Here is a 17064-nt window from a genome sequence, read left to right on the forward strand (position 1 = left end):
TTAAGGGTAGCAACTACGGTGAAAATGAACATGACTACTACGGTGTTATAGAAGAAATAATGGAGTTGACTTACTTAAGCATAAATAATAGGGTGACTTTATTCAAGTGTCATTGGTTTGATCCCACAGCAACAAGAGTCGACAAAGCCTTAGGCATTGTGGAGGTGAATCATAAATCAAGGTTTGGAACATATGAACCATTCATATTAGCCTCGCAAGCTCAACAAGTTTACTATACTTCATATCTAAATACAAGAAAGTCAGATAGAAATTCATGGTGGACAGTTTGCAAGGTAAAGTCTAAACTATACCCTAAGTATGATCAATTATAAGAAGACAAGATTGTTGAAGTGGGTGATTACTATCAATCAGATGATATGTATGACTTCTCTTATGATCATGATGTCGTACATGATATGCATGTCATATCTTCATTGTCCGATGACACACGTATGAAAGAATGTGATCCAAATGATATACCAAGTGGATGGGCATCCAATGAAGAAGAAGAAGAAGAGAACGAAGATAATGAGGAGGAAGAAGAAGAATATGAAAGTCAAACAAGTGATGAAGAAGCATACTCGAGCTAGTAAAATACATGTTGTAATACATACCTTATATTTGAATGTATTGCAATGTTTGATGTTAATAATTTAAATGATTTGAATATATTGCAATGATTTGAAAGTATTGACATGTTTGAATGTATTGCATGAAGTTATTTTCGATTTGATTATGTATCTATGAAGATATAGAGTTGCATAATTGATCTAATTGTATTGCAAGTTAAGGATAAGTTATCCATGATTAGCAAGTGATGTCATATCTTATATTTGAATGTATTACAATGTTTAATGTGAATGGTTTGAATGTATTGCAATGATTTGAATGTATTGCAGTGAAGTTCTTTTTTATTTGATTATGTATCCATGAAGATATGGAGTTGTGTAACTGATCCAAATAAAATTTTTATTTGTTAGAATATGGTTCGTGGAAGTCACAGTGGTAGCCAGTCTCGGCCTTCATCTTCACGGGTTGCTTCGATAGGTATATTATTTAATTAATTATATACTTGATTAGTTTAAATGTATATTGTATGAATTTTAACTCATTTTTTTATAGATGATGTTTCGCCTACACATGACCCACCTACACCAACTATTCATACACATCACGAAACAATATTGGATGCATGGTCTTCTCAGTTTGACACACAATGACTCATTCAAATAGTGTATATCGATAATCGACCGTAAGTATTTCATTTTTACTTATCCAATACTTATCTTATAAATAGTGTATATCAATAGTTAATGTATACCAATTCATGTGCAGTGCGAGGTTCGAGCCACAAGAAGTAATACGAGAAATCAGGCAGTCACTAGTCAGCATCTTCCAGGACCGGTCACTCAATGAAAAGAGTTTCTGAAGGAGGTGTTGGACAGATTGTGGTCCTCATTCATGGTATACAATCATTTATCATAGCTAATGTGTTTCATATTTAATTTTTTTTTATAGTCAGGTGTACTAACTTTCTGAAATTATTTGTACGCTTTGAATCGCTTCGCGACTGCGAAGGAGGAGCAGGACGCAAGACAGGTATGACAGAGGGTGGTTGTCAATCGATTTGCAAACAAACTGCATAATATAAAAGCTGCAGCAAAAAAAACATTTGGTGAAATAGATGATCTACTGCAGTGGAAGGGCCATGGCCCTCCTACTATCAGGTCAGATTATTGAGATGCAATGTGCGACAAGTAGGCTAGCCATGAATTTTGAAACCGCTCAGCAAAGGCTGCACAAAACTGAGCGAAGATGTCTGATGCTCATCTACACACAGGTGGATCTAGGACTTTTGAGAGCCACCAGAAGAAAATGGTAACTCATCAATATATATATTGTCAAATTTATAAGTATTGTTGCATACTTTTTAATTGAGTTTTTTATCATTTAACCTCACAGGAAGAAGAAAAAGGAGGCATTGTGCCTTACAAGGATATGTTTGTTGAAATACATAAACGTAAGAGTACGGAAGAGTTCGTATCAGAGAAGGCGAGAATGACAACAATATGTATTTATTATATTAATAAACATTGTAATAGACAAGTTACCATGAACATTGTAATTCTTAATTATAAATTCATACTATAATCATTAATTTGTAGGAGTCAAACGAGCAGCAGATGGTAGAGCGGTATGAGGATGACTCCACTCAGCATCCGCCTTTTGATTCTGCAACATGGGTGACTGCAACCGATGAACCAAAAAAGGGGTCGTGTTTTCGGATTTGAGAGTAACATGGACACCACACTAGCCATTGGCTTCTGCAGTCAAGGCTCTCAGAGTTCTCCCGCCAGCATCAACTCTCAGTGTCAGATTGATCCTACTAATTCTTGAGATGGTATCTGTCAGCTTGTTAAGGACACAGTGCGTGACTTTTTACATGAAGTCATTTTCGATGTTGTTCGTAATGAGTTGTGCAACTTTTTTTGGGACAGAAGAACTTTGTCTACAGCTGTCTGTCAGGTATGAAAGTTTCATGTCGTTAGATTTCAAGCTAGTACATGCAAGATTTTATCACATATGCGCATGATTTTATCATTATGAAAGTTTTTTTACTACATTATAACACATATATGCATGATTGAATCACTATAAAAGTTTTTGAACAACCTTAGAATACATATAAGCATGATTTCATCACTATGAAAGTTTTTTTACTGCATTATAACACTTATATGCATGTTTTAATCACTATGAAAGTTTTTTGACAACCTTAGAACACATATAAGCATGCTTTCATCACTATGAAATTTTTTTGACTGCCTTATAACACATATATGCATGATTGAATCACAATGAAAGTTTTTTTACTGCATTATAACACATATATGCATGATTGAATCACTATGAAAGTTTTTTGACAACCTTACAACACATATATAAGCAAGATTTCATCACTATGAACTTGTTTGACTGCCTTAGAACACATATAAGCATGATTTCATCACTATGAAAGTTTTTTGACAACATTAGAACACATATGACCATTATTTCATTACTATAAAAGTTTTTTGACTGCCTTATAACACATATATGCATGATTGAATTACTATGAAAGTTTTTTTACTTTATTATAACGCATATATGCATGATTGAATCACTATGAAAGTTTTTTGACAACCTTAGAACACATATAAATATGATTTCATCACTATGAAAGTTTTTTTACAACATTAGAACACATATAAGCATGATTTCATCACTATGAAAGTTTTTTGACTGCCTTATAACACATATATGCATTATTGAATCACTATGAAAGTTTTTTGACAACCTTAGAACACATATATGCATGATTGAATCACTATGAAAGTTTTTTGACAACCTTAGAACACATATACAAGCATGATTTCATCACTATGAACTTGTTTGACTACCTTAGAAAACATATAAGCATAATTTCATCACTATGAAAGTTTTTTGACAACATTAGAATACATATAAGCATGATTTCATCACTATGAAAGTTTTTTGACTGCCTTATAACATATATATGCATGATTGAATCACTATGAAAGTTTTTTTACTGCCTTATAACACATATATGCATAATTGAATCATTAAAAAAAAAATTGACAACCTTAGAACACATATATAAGCATGATTTCATCACTATGAACTTGTTTGACTGCCTTAGAATACATATAAGCATGATTTCATCACTATAAAAGTTTTTTTACAAAATTAGAACACATATATGCATGATTTCATCATTATGAAAGTTTTTTGACTGCCTTATAACACATATATGCATGATTAAATCACTATGATAGTTTTGTGACATCCTTAGAACATATATATAAGCATGATTTCATTACTATAAACTTGTTTGACTGCCTTAGAACACATATAAGCATGATTTTATCACTATGAAAGTTTTTTGACAATATTAGAACACATATAAGCATGATTTCATCACTATGAAAGTTTTTTGGCCATCTTATAACACATATATGCATGATTGAATCACTATAAAAGTTTTTTGACTGTCTTATATCACATATATGCATGATTGAATCACTATGAAAGTTTTTTTACTGCATTATAACACATATATGCATGATTGAATCACTATGAAAGTTTTTTGACAACCTTAGAACATATATAAGCATGATTTCATCACTATTAAAGTTTTTTTACAGCATTAGAATACATATAAGCATGATTTCATCACTATGAAAGTTTTTTGACTGCCTTATAACACATATATGCATGGTTGAATCGCTATGAAAGTTTTTTAACAACCTTAGAACATATATATACATGATTGAATCACTATGAAAGTTTTTTTACAACCTTAAAACACATATATAAGCATGATTTCATCACTATGAAATTGTTTGACTGCCTTATAACACATATATGCATGATTGAATCACTATAAAAGTTTTTTGACAACCTTAGAACACATATAAGCATGATTTCATCACTATAAAAGTTTTTTGACTGCCTTATAACACATATATGCATGATTGTGATACATAATACATTTATTTGATAGCCTTATAAACCATATATGCATGCTTGAATCACTATGACATTTTTTTGATAACCTTAGAACACATATCTGCATGATTGAATCACTATAAAAAAAAAATTAACCTTAGAACACATATCTGAATTCTGTTAATGTCCTTCACTTTATTGTTAGTTAGTCTATGTGTCATTCATCCATGTTACTTTCATTGCCTTAGATTAGGTGCATTGCATATAATTTATTTCATTATATTTTATTTATCAATACTAATCTTTTAATTCTCTTGTAGGATGTTGGAGATAACTAACTTAGAGAAGTTGATGGAAGCATGAATGAAGGGGCAGATCGAGATAATGAAGAGGTTGATGCTCAAAATCTTGGCGATAATTAGATTCATGTGTTAAATTTGTTGTACCTTCTTGTTGTTTCAAACAAAACTTTTGTATATGTTCACTTGTAAATAATTAGAACTTGGCGAGGATTATAGTGGATCGATAATTTTTTTTCTCTTGTCACTTGTGTTAAATTTGTTTCACATGCTTTGTATATGTATTTTTTATGTTTTTTATACACAGGATATATAAATCGTATAATGAGAAAAATTTTCTCGATATTTATATTTCAAAAAAAAAAAATTTATTTTTTTAAAATTTTTGAGATGGATTGGCGACGAATAATATATGTCGCTAATTAGTATCATCCTCCAATTTAGTGACAGATTAGGGATGGATATTTATCCATCATAAAACTGAATCGGTTGATGTTTTGCGATGGATTGTAATCCATCGCTACAATAGCGACGAATGTGTATATGTCGCAAAACCAAATCTTTGCGGATTAGCGATAGCCTTGCGACGGATCATGACATTCGCTAATCTGTCACAAATTAGCGATGAAAGTAGTGATAGATATGTTTTGTCGCTAATTAGCGACTTAGAAATTGCGATGAAAGTTATATGTCGCTAGTTTATTGCTAAACTGTTTAACGACGAATTTGCAATGAATTAGCGATGAATTACGTTCGTCGCTAATCCACAAATTTCTTATAGTGATGTCAATCATATGGTTTTCAAATCATGCAAGTAGATGCTTTTATAATTTCAAGAATGCATGATTCTTCTCTCTTATGGTAGATAAAATAATATTATATTGCAAGAATATATGTCTCCACCACAAAAATATACATAATGAACAAAAGTGCAAAAGATTTATCATAATGACTTTACCACTGTCATTTATATAATCATGCAAGAAAAGATTTCAAGCTTTATAAACAAAACATGTGATATGATATCTTTAATGCATTGCTATTTTGTTGTAGTTAAATGTTATAACTTTATATTACTTGAATAATGATTGATGATTGGTCGACAAACTCTCTTTTCATAAAAAAAAAATCACGTGTGACACATGTGTATAGAACTGACTAACTTAGTCCACCGACATATGACATGAATTTAATCAATAATAATAATCAATACTTTATTACTGAATTGTTAATATTTTTATAATTATATCATTTGACAAAAGTGGGTGAAATAACATATACATCATGCTCTACAATTCAATGGAATGCAAAAAATAAATAAATTATTCAATAAAACTTAATAAAGATAAGAATAAAATATCTCTTTGTCGAAGACATGTTTGAAAAATAAGCAATTATGCATATGCAACCTGTATATAACGAAGTTTAATCTGGTATTTATTATTGACTCTAATGATAAAGTGAAAATATCAATAATTACATTATTGTAGTCAAACTACCACTATGACAAGTTGTTCAAACAAATTCTAATAACTTCAAGATAGTTCAAATAACTTTTGAACGATAGAAAAAAACCTTAGATATATGCACACAATAGTACCAAAAAATAGGATAACACAAATCCATAACCTATTTTTTGCTTCCATATTCATAATCCAATAAATGTTATAGTGATAAACAACATATCATATGACATAGAGGACAATTGCAAGAAAGCTTTAAAAACACTGTAAGCATTAAGACGACTCATATGTTCTTTATAGTGATAGTGAAATTTCAATAACCAAGATACCTTTTAATAACTAAAAAAAATTCCATTAACCTTAAAAGACAAAAGATGGTGACATCATGTCATTTAATATGCATTACAGGGCATGGTTGATTAAGCCACACTAAAAAATGCCTCTTACAACTTGCCTTCTCGATAAATGACATTGGCTAATTTTAATCACTATGGAATATCCTTAAAGTTTTTTATAGGTTATCAAATCAAACTTTGATACCAATGTTGAAAAATGTGTAGGAAATGATGTAAAAAATAACCTATAAAATTTATAAAATTCAAATACTATAAGAAATATTATTAATCGAGTATGATATGTGCAATATACAAATAAAATCTTCATGACTAAATCAGCGTTCTGAATTAGTATATATAATAATAAATAATTAGTTTAAATATTTAAGCTTATTTAAATGGATCAACTTTCAAATAATAAATAATTATAATTATAAACAAACATGTAATTATAATAAGCAATCATAAATATAATCTTAACTAAATTCAAGCTTATTTAAATAAGCAACTAAATTTGCCAAAACAAAAAATGTTTGACTATCATGTAATTTAGGATGTGAAATAATAGGAATTTGCTTTTGGCATAAAAATACAAAATTTAGATAATTGAATAAGTTTTTCAACGTATAAAAAATCACTGAATTTTGATATAAGGTTGCAAAGTTATGGCTTTAAAGTGCTATCCGATTTTGATTTTGGATTATGATCTGACATAAATATATGTATAAGATTTAAGCACTAATTTGAATTAATAATATATATAAATTAATAATAACATCAAAAATATGAGAAGAATGCATGTCTTTCACCAGCGAAAAACTCTCAGATACATGTTGATTAAAAAAAAAAGACATAAGACTAGATCAACTTATTTTAACTTGAACCACTATCAAAATAAAATCAGGCTAAAACTTTTATCTCCATCCTAGGTTTAGGAGCACACTAAATGGGGCGAACCTAGACTAGCCACTTGGCTACATGGCACAAAGCTACACATAAGGATTTTTTCATTGCTTCTTCTTGGGGTGAGACCCTCTATTTATAGAGTATGAGGACGACAGTCTCCCGTTAAGAAAAGGAGTATCAGTTGATGTCAACATCCAACTACACTTTCTTAATTGATGAGGTTATTTCTTATTAGGTGATATTTTAATTAAAATAAGATTATAAAAGTTGTAGAGATTTTAAGGCTACCAAAACTAAATTTAACAAATACAATAATTATAAGCATGTCCCTGAAACAGGATTTAAAAAAAAATACTTGTTTGGCAAATCACAACATTGACTCATTATATGCATATTGACTAGTATACTAACTCAAAATACATTGAAAGGTATATTAGATGTCTGACCTTAATATAATGCACTAACTCTAGTTACTATTGAGAACATATGAAAAGTTTTGCTCACCCAATACATAGACTTATGGTACCAATATAAGACATGCTAATTGTTTAAAATCAAAGTTCACTTATTCATCCTATCTTGAAGGCTACTAGTGAGTGTGGTTATTAACCATTGCCACTCAATAAGGTTACCTAGCCCCACGCATAACAAATTTTTTAATTGGCAGAGAGATAATGTGAGGTCAAATGCAAGCATGTGTGTTTCATGCTCCAAAGTCTCTGTTAGGTCCTTAGGTGATTTTTTCATACTGACACCGTGAGTAGGTCTATCTTTTGAAGGCATCGTCTTCAAGAGACCCAAATAAAAAAAAAAAGATACATTGCATCACCCTCAACTCACTCATACGTATACCCCTAACTTGATTTGTAAGACATCAAAGGTAATGTATCCAAAGTTTTGAGGTTGGGGTTTTTTATTCGTATCCAAATTAACACGACTTATATAAGTTTTTAAATGATGAGTTCATCCTGCAACCAAAACTAATAAAATTATAATAAGATCTTACATAACAACAGTTCATGTACATAATCACAGCAATATTTGAATATCCTTGAATTTCATCAAAAATTATGCACATGATCATGATCGGTTGTCATTCATCCCTAAATGGTCATTCATTGGATACATGTGAGTTGCAACCCTAGTTCCATCTTACTTCTTTGAAATAAAATGAATGAGCAGGAAGCAAGCAGTCCCTGCTGAGTCCACCACCACAGGACAACACCCGAGCAGGACGGTTGTCCATGATCGGCTGTGTCTCGCCATTCAAACTCGCCCTAAACCGACTTAGCTCACTCTCACTTTGAGACGTCATGGAATAAGACACTAAGGATGCGTTTGAATCGAGGATGTACATGGGGCCCGTGCTTGGTGCGTTCTGCAAACTGGTGTGAACGACTATTCAAACACACCCTCAAATAAAGAAGAGATTAACAGGTCAATGATCAGACCGTTGAGGCACCAAAAGTCATATCCATACTAATATAGTCATATGTTTGGATTACTTCAACCACAGTGATCTTTTAGCAAAGATCCAGCCGATTTAATATGTAGAATTATTTACAAAGACATGACTTTTTCTTACATGTCCAAGAACTGTCATTTTACTTTACATATATGTTGCATCATATAATATAATTAATGTAGAAAAAAATGATTGAAGTATTTGGTTTGCAAGCAGGATGTTAAACCCTAAAAGGATAAAATTTTAATGCTTTCAGCTCTGAAACAGTATTTCTTTTTTATAATCCTATTACTTCTAATTCTAAAATACTGTATTTTTTTTCATAAACAAGTCATCTCAAGCTAGTTTAGTTTAGCTGAAAACTGATTATAAGGTCAAAACCAATTTGACTAGCCACAAAAATGAGTCAAGCTTGAACACTTCATGAAGGGCTTATTTACCTGCAGCCCTAAGCACTCGTCCAAAGAAACCAAAAGGTACTGACTGTTATTTTGAAAGATATTTTTGTAAGGGTAATATGAATAATTGTATGAAAAATAGAACGGTATCTCGTCAAAAGTAACCTTAAGTAGGTAGTATGTTGGCTAACCGTCAAGAAAGTAAAAAAAAAAAACTGAGGAATGTTTGTGAATTATAAAGTTTTGTGAGCATGAATATGAATTATGAAGAACAATTGGGTATGTTTTCATAAATAAACCTTTGCCTTACCAATGACCAAGAGTCCAGAATCAATATATTCATCTATGAAATTAAATGAGCTTGTTGACTTAAACGGGTAACTCACATGCCTTTTTCGAGAAAATAAAAAACAAAAAAAAAATCGTTTAAACTTGCGTGACACACGAATCCTTTGATGTCAATACCCGCAGCATGTCAAAGTACAGGTTACGCAGGGTTGTTTGGCATCAATACTTTGCAAGTTTTTTACGATCATGGCCTCCCAAGCACACAGACAAAAAAGTGCCCTTTCAGATTGCGCCATTGGACAGTTTTTTAATAAAAAAAACATTTTCTTTTCTCTTTAGGAATATTATAGTTCCTCAAAAGATAATGTAGATTTGCTCTCAGGTTTTCGAACCATGCATTTTTAAAAAGCTCAGTGGTTGTCATAAACTTATATATACTGGCACAACGATTGCGTCACTAACAAAAGTTGCACAAGTACAAGTAAAAAATTTTGTAGTCATGCTGGTTAAGGGACACAGATTTGTTGGCTTTTATTACATGTAAGAAGAAGGGACAACATTTGCATTGGCGTTGGCGTTTGTATTGTTGTGGTTGGACCTGGCAATGAAACCATGAACAAGGTGGATAGCACTTCGCCTTGATGTGGCTCATCTTTTCATGATGTTTACAATGAGGTCTTTCACCATGAAACTTTGTGGTGGGATGTTGCAGGTTCAAAACCCAGTGATACTTTGAATAATAATTGGTGGGTCTGCATAACCCCAGATTGCTTCTAATAAAAAAAAAAGAAAACTTTGTTGAAGTTTATTTAGTATTTTGAACTGTGTGATCAGCAACAACTTTCTTGGCATCTGAACTTTCAGGCTTTCTATACGATTTATCTCGAGATGAACGGTAGCCGCAGCCGTCCATGTGATGGGTACTTTGGCGAACATCTACGCCCCTCTAGTCAATGGAATGAAGCATTTTATTTTTTGTTTCTTTTTAAAAAAAAAATTACACGAAGAAACCGCTCCGGGCACAGAGACTTAACCGTGCTGGCTCAGCCGGCCGTAATTACAGTCCATGTCCCTGTCCCTCCCTGTCCCTGTTCATGTCAGCATAAAACTCCGAGGGCTTACCCCTCGACCTCGAGGAGTCGCCAAGCTTCAGCTTATAGAGGAGGGTGTTGCTCATGGGATTTGAACCTAGACTCTAGGCCCCCATCCCACAATGCCAAACCCCTTGGGTCTTTTTTTTTCAATCTTTTGGATATGGCTGTAAAGGTAACTTCATGTGGCACGGCAAACAATAATTTGGCATTAAGTTTCTTAATTTGATGGGTTAAGCGTAAATAGTCAAAAGTTAGGCATATATATTTGTAAATACACCAAAAGGTATGCATGTTTTTTTTGTAAATTGTTCTATAATATATAGAAGCCAAAAGTAACGTTTAAACAAACCAAAATTGTCTTATCGCAAACTTTCTATATCATTTGACTTTTGGATTAATTTTCAATTCGAAGGATACGATAAAGTAGGTTTTCCCCAGCTAAAGACTCTACTCTACATTAATTTATTCCTTCATTAAGGCCCTGATTGCATCATTTATCATGTCTAAAGATCAGGTTTAATTCTTTTTATTGCATTATCTTCTAGAAGACTCCAATTAAGACTTGAACAATTAATTACTATTCTTCTGTGCGAAAATATCCTATCCGGTCTGATATAAGAAAAATCATACCCAGATCCTAATAAAAATTACATAAATCAGACCCGGTTCATACCTGATAAAATAATATTTTTTATCTTTTTATATTAAAAATTCATCGGTCTTAGTAGGAACTCGGATCAGACCCAGGTCTGATATGAAATTTTGCAACCCATACCCGGTTCCATATTAATCGGATCCTTTGGGTCTGACCCAGTTTCTGATCAGACCTCATTTTATATCACGAAACTCCGACCCTATAAGGTTTGGTATGGGTTGGATTCGAGTCAAACCCGACCCATTCATACCTTATTTGGGAACCACTCTCCCAAAATAACTGTTCATGCCAACATCATGGCCGTTTGTTTGCATTTTGGATGAATGCCACGTAGCATATAACTGTTCAGTTGACTTTTTAACTTTTCAAAATACAAAATGGACGGCCACGATGTTGGCATGAGCAAAAAAAGGCTTAATGACCTGATCTGCTTTCATGTTTTGGGGGGTAGGGATGGCAGTGGACCGGGGATGAAGGGTATGAAACGGGGATGGAGGCGGAGTGGAAGGTTAAAATCCATTCTCGTTCGGGGATGGAGGCAGGGATGGACTTACACTTTCCCCCGTCCCGCCCCATCCCATCCCCAGTCCTTTTAAAGGATGGCAATAGACTACAGGGAAACACGGCCCTGCCCTGCCTCATCCCTGTTTGAATCGGGGATGGAGGACATGAAACAGGGATGAAGGCGGGGGTAGAGGTTAAAATCCATCCCAGTGCGAGGATGGAGGTTCTAATCTTGAGACGGGGCAGGGGTGGAGACCCTGTCCCCCGCCCCCGCCCCGGTCCATTGCCATCCCTATTTTGGGGGCAGGAAAACGTGTCATCAGGCCCCACTCATGGTTTTCCTTATTACAGTTAAAGGTTTTTTTTTTATCATAAAAAGAATTTAGTATGACAAACCCCAGTTCAGATGGTGAAAATCCAGAAAATTGGCTCTGTGATATGGCCAACTTCCAAACAATTAACCCCGCAATTCCCTTCCTTGCCGGCTCTGTCATACAAGTTGGAAGGGTGTCAGAGACGGTTTAATCACGTGACAAGGTGTAAACGGATTTAGTAGAGTGTGTTTGAGAAAGGAAAATGGAGGGAAGCATAAATGTATGTTGTGAGTCAATCAACTCCAAATCCTAAAAACTGTCAAATTTTAACTCTTCTAATAAAAAGAAAGTATTTACAACTCCTTGATCACAAGGATTTCAGTGGGTTCTCAAATTTTTTATGATTCAAATTTTTTACCTCAACTACCTTAATAAATCTTATATTAACATATTTTGCATCATCATTAACTACAATAATGATTCACTTAAGAGGCTAACAACTAAGCATGGATAATGAGGCAACCCGACCCGACCCGCTAATGGACCGGGCTGTTGACCCAACCGAACCAGCCCGGTCAAAACCTGACCCTTAAATTGACGGGTTGGGCCAATAACCAGTTTGGGCTGCCCCTTTGAGAAAACTTCAACCCACAGCCCCCCCGTTGTGCTGGTGAGCCTAATTGCGCCAAGTTGGGTTTATTATTTGATATATAATATACATAATATATTATATATGCATAATATATATATACGGGTCAAGCCGGCCCATGGCTCAGTTTGTTTTGGCTTAGATCCGTCGAACTTGGACCTACATTATAAGCTCAAGCCTGGCCTGTGATGGGATGGGATGGGATGGGATGCTGACTCATTGCCTACCTTTACTTACAACCAAACAGAAGAATAAGGAGGATTTAAAAAACTGAATCATTTGAAAGAGTTACTTATGCTTCCAAACAAAAAAGAGAATCTACTACTCTTTTAAAATCCCTTTGCAAATCAGGGTCATGAATCGTGCAAAATCTGCATGAATCATGGAGGAGAAATCTCAGGAAATTCAAAAATAGAAACACCATATAGGGGCGGTTACGATAGGGACGGAGGGGTTGAGGAGAAGCTCCTATAAATAGATGAAATATCCATCGATAGAGAATAACAACTAAAGAAAGAAAAAGCTTACAAGAATCCCTCAACGCCGGAGTCCCCTTCGTACATACCATCACTGGTATCAGAGCATCCGCCGATCGTCATTGCCACCGCTCTCCCGCCATATATCTTGTTGTTGTTGCTTCCCTTTGGTTGTGTTACGCTTTGCCGAACACCAGCGAGTGTGCCCCTTGCCGCTGGACCGCCTTTGCTCAAAGCGCCTTTCGTCCAGCCGACTACACCCTTGCCTTGTTTGGGTTGTCTGCAACAAAAGAACAGAGGTATACTGACACCTCCTGTGTGTTGCCCCCGCCGTGCCTCTTTGGCAGAACGGCTGAACCTTCACCCATACAGAACGGTTGAACCCTCACTCAACAAATTTTTTTATTTCGCCTTCCATTTATCTTTCCTGTTTGTTTCTGCCAAAATACAGAACGAGAACCCATCGCTTTTTGTAGCTTTTAGAAAAAACGCAGCACACATGTTTTATAAACTTGTCTTTTGAAAAATTCCTAAAGACCCTTCATTTTCCAGCATATTCACCACTATAGTTGTTTTTCACATATTGACCAAAAGAAACTTACAAATTTCCATTTTTTTGATAAATTTCCTTCTGCCCCTTTCCATAAACATATTTGTTTTTTAAGGGTTGCTAGTTTTTTTTATCCGCCTAATTAAGCCGTTTCGCATCGGGCCTACACAACCCAATCAATTCAAGCCTATTGTGAACTGTGTTTTCAAGAATAATCCTAGTTCTAATGGCTAGCAAGTTCATTGCGTTTGAACTGGCTAAATTGGACAAACTGAATGGAACAAACTATGATATATGGCACTGAAAAGTCAGATTTAGCCTTATCCATGATAATGTGGAACATGTCATTGATGTCATTGAACCGAAAATTAATGACAAATCTATGGATTTGGAAAGAAAAAAATGAGATCAGTGGATCACGGATGATAGGAAAGCCAAGAGCTTTATGCTCATGTTCATGGAGGACAATTTGATAAAAAAAAGTAAGACTTACAAAACCTCCAATGAGCTGTGAAAAACTATCAAGGAGAAGTATGACACCAAGACTGGGGTCAATACTCAACTCCAATTACATCGATACAATACATGTAAGATGCAGAAAGGTGATGGTGTTGTTGAGCATGTCAACAAGATGATTGTCATGGCTAAAGAGTTGGAAACTGCTGGAACTGAGATTCTAAAGAAAATGCAGGTGGCAACTATATTAAATACTTTGCCAGCCTCACTCGATATGTCAACCACCGCATTAAGAATGAGTGGTTCTGTTCTGAGTGTCACAGACCTGCCAGCTAAGTTAGCAATTGAGCAGAACATACTAGCCAGGAGAAGAGAACTAGAGGTGAACCTGGAAGAGGCCAACCATGCATACCGGAAGTGCATGGCCCAGAACCATCCACTTGGAACCAAGAAACCACAATTCAAAGGAAGATTTCAATCAAGAGGCAAGAAGGTTCCCCAAGGTGCTTGTTACAACTGTGAAAAATATGGTCACTTCAAGGCCAATTGTCCCAACAAGCAAGAAAATAGAGGGGGGAATAGACCACAGAATGTTGGAGGAACTGGGAAGAAAGAATTCATTGGTGTCACTGAATGCAATGCCGCATTAGCCGAATCTAATGAATGGTGAATTGATTCAGGGGCTACTCGGCACATAGCAAAAATGAAAAAGAGGTTGGTGTCGATGAAGAAGGTCAATGTTGGGGAACAAAGGGTGTATATGAGAAATAACATCTACATAGATGTGGAAGGTATTGGTGATTATAGATTGGATCTTGGGGACAACATCATGGTCCTCAAAGATGTATTCTATGCACCTAGAATGAGAAGAAATCTTATTTCTGTGCCAGCATTGACGAAGAGAGGCCTAAAAGTTAGGTTCTACAATGAAAAAGTATCAATAGGAAAAGACAAGAAAGTACTTGTCATGGGAAAGTTTATCCCAGAACATGATTTGTTTTGTATTCCTGTAATTGACACTGAAAATAATAATAATGAGGTTTCTAAGTATTCCTTATGTACTTTATCGAAATGTGATCTATGGCACTCTAGATTGGGTCATCCCAGAAAATCTAAAATAGAACAAATGGTCAAAATGGATTTGATACGAGGTTTGACTAAGATGAATTTATCACCTTATGAACATTCTTTTGTCAGAAAAATAGCTAAGAAACCCTTTTCAGAAGGAAAAGGATCACAGGAATTATTAGAGTTGGTCCACTCGGATATTTGTGGCCCTCTAAGTACAAAGACGTACAACAATAAGGAATATTTCATAACATTTACAGATGATTTTTCAATGTTTGCCTATGTCTACTTAATCTCTCTTAAGTCAGAAGCATTTGCCTGCTTCAAGAGATACAAGGTGAAAGTAGAAAGACAACTTAGAAGGAATATTAAGGTGTTGAGAACAGATAGAGGTGGAGAATACAACTCAAAGGAATTTGAGTCATATTGTCAAGAACATGGAATCAAAAAAAAATTGACAATGCCTTATACGTCACAACAAAATGGTGTGAGAGAAAGAAAGAATAGAACTCTGATGAATGTTGTAAGATGCATGTTGTCAGATTCTGGTCTCTCAAAGAACTTGTGGGGAGAAGCAATGGTAATTGGGAATTATGTTCTGAACAGAATATCCACTTAAGTTGTTGTGAGTACACCTTATGAATTATAGAATGGGAGGAAACCATATTTGAGTCATCTCAGGAAGTGGGGGTCTTTAGCTCATGTTCTCATTCCAAGCCAACTCAGAAATAAGTTGGATAACAGAACACTTAGATGCAGCTTCGTAGGATATTGTGAGAAATCATATGGATATAGATTTTTCTATAAGGAGAAATGAATCATTGAGTATAGGGATGCAACATTTCTAGAAAATGTTGTGGAAGAGGAATCTCTAGAAAAGGAGAAGGAACCTCTACTTGTAATAGGCAATGACTATTACAATGATATCCCTGAAAATGATCCAGAAATTGAGGATGAACCTCAGCCAAAATGGAAAATGGAAAATGAAAATCTTAATAATGCGGAATCATCTAGTACACCTGCTATTGGCAACAAAAGATCAAGAACTTCTCCTATGTGGATGAATGATTATCATTTGTATTCGTGTGAGCCTTCATGTTTATCTGTAGATATAGAAGAGAATAATCACATAGACCCGATAAATTTCAATGATGCGATGAACTCGCAGGAATCTGATTTATGAATAAAAGTCATGAAGGAAGAAATGAACTCTATAAGAAAGAATGGAGTGTGGGAAATATGTGATTTACCCAAGAAAAAGAAGGCTATCGGATGCAAATGAGTATTCAAGAGGAAGCTTAAAGTTGATGGGTCGATTGATAAGTTCAAGGTCTGATTGGTTTGTCAAAGGTTATTCTCAGAAAGCAGGTATTGATTATCAAGAAACTTATTCTTCAATAGCTAAGTTTGCATCGATCAGAATTATCTTGGCCATCGTAGCACATCTTGACCTGGAGTTATACCAAATGGATGCCAAGACTGTGTTCCTCAATGAAGAGTTTGAAGAAGATATTGATATGCAACAGCTTAGAGGATTTCACAAGTCACCCCTAGAGCCCTTGTGGATAAAGGCCCTTTATACACATGCACACTCGTTAATGGACTATGCATCCCCACTTTCACACATTTCATAGC

Source organism: Nuphar pumila, chromosome 6 (genome assembly GCF_984573655.1).
Source record: "Nuphar pumila chromosome 6, dmNupPumi1.hap1.1, whole genome shotgun sequence".
In the NCBI taxonomy this organism is placed as follows: Eukaryota; Viridiplantae; Streptophyta; class Magnoliopsida; order Nymphaeales; family Nymphaeaceae; genus Nuphar; species Nuphar pumila.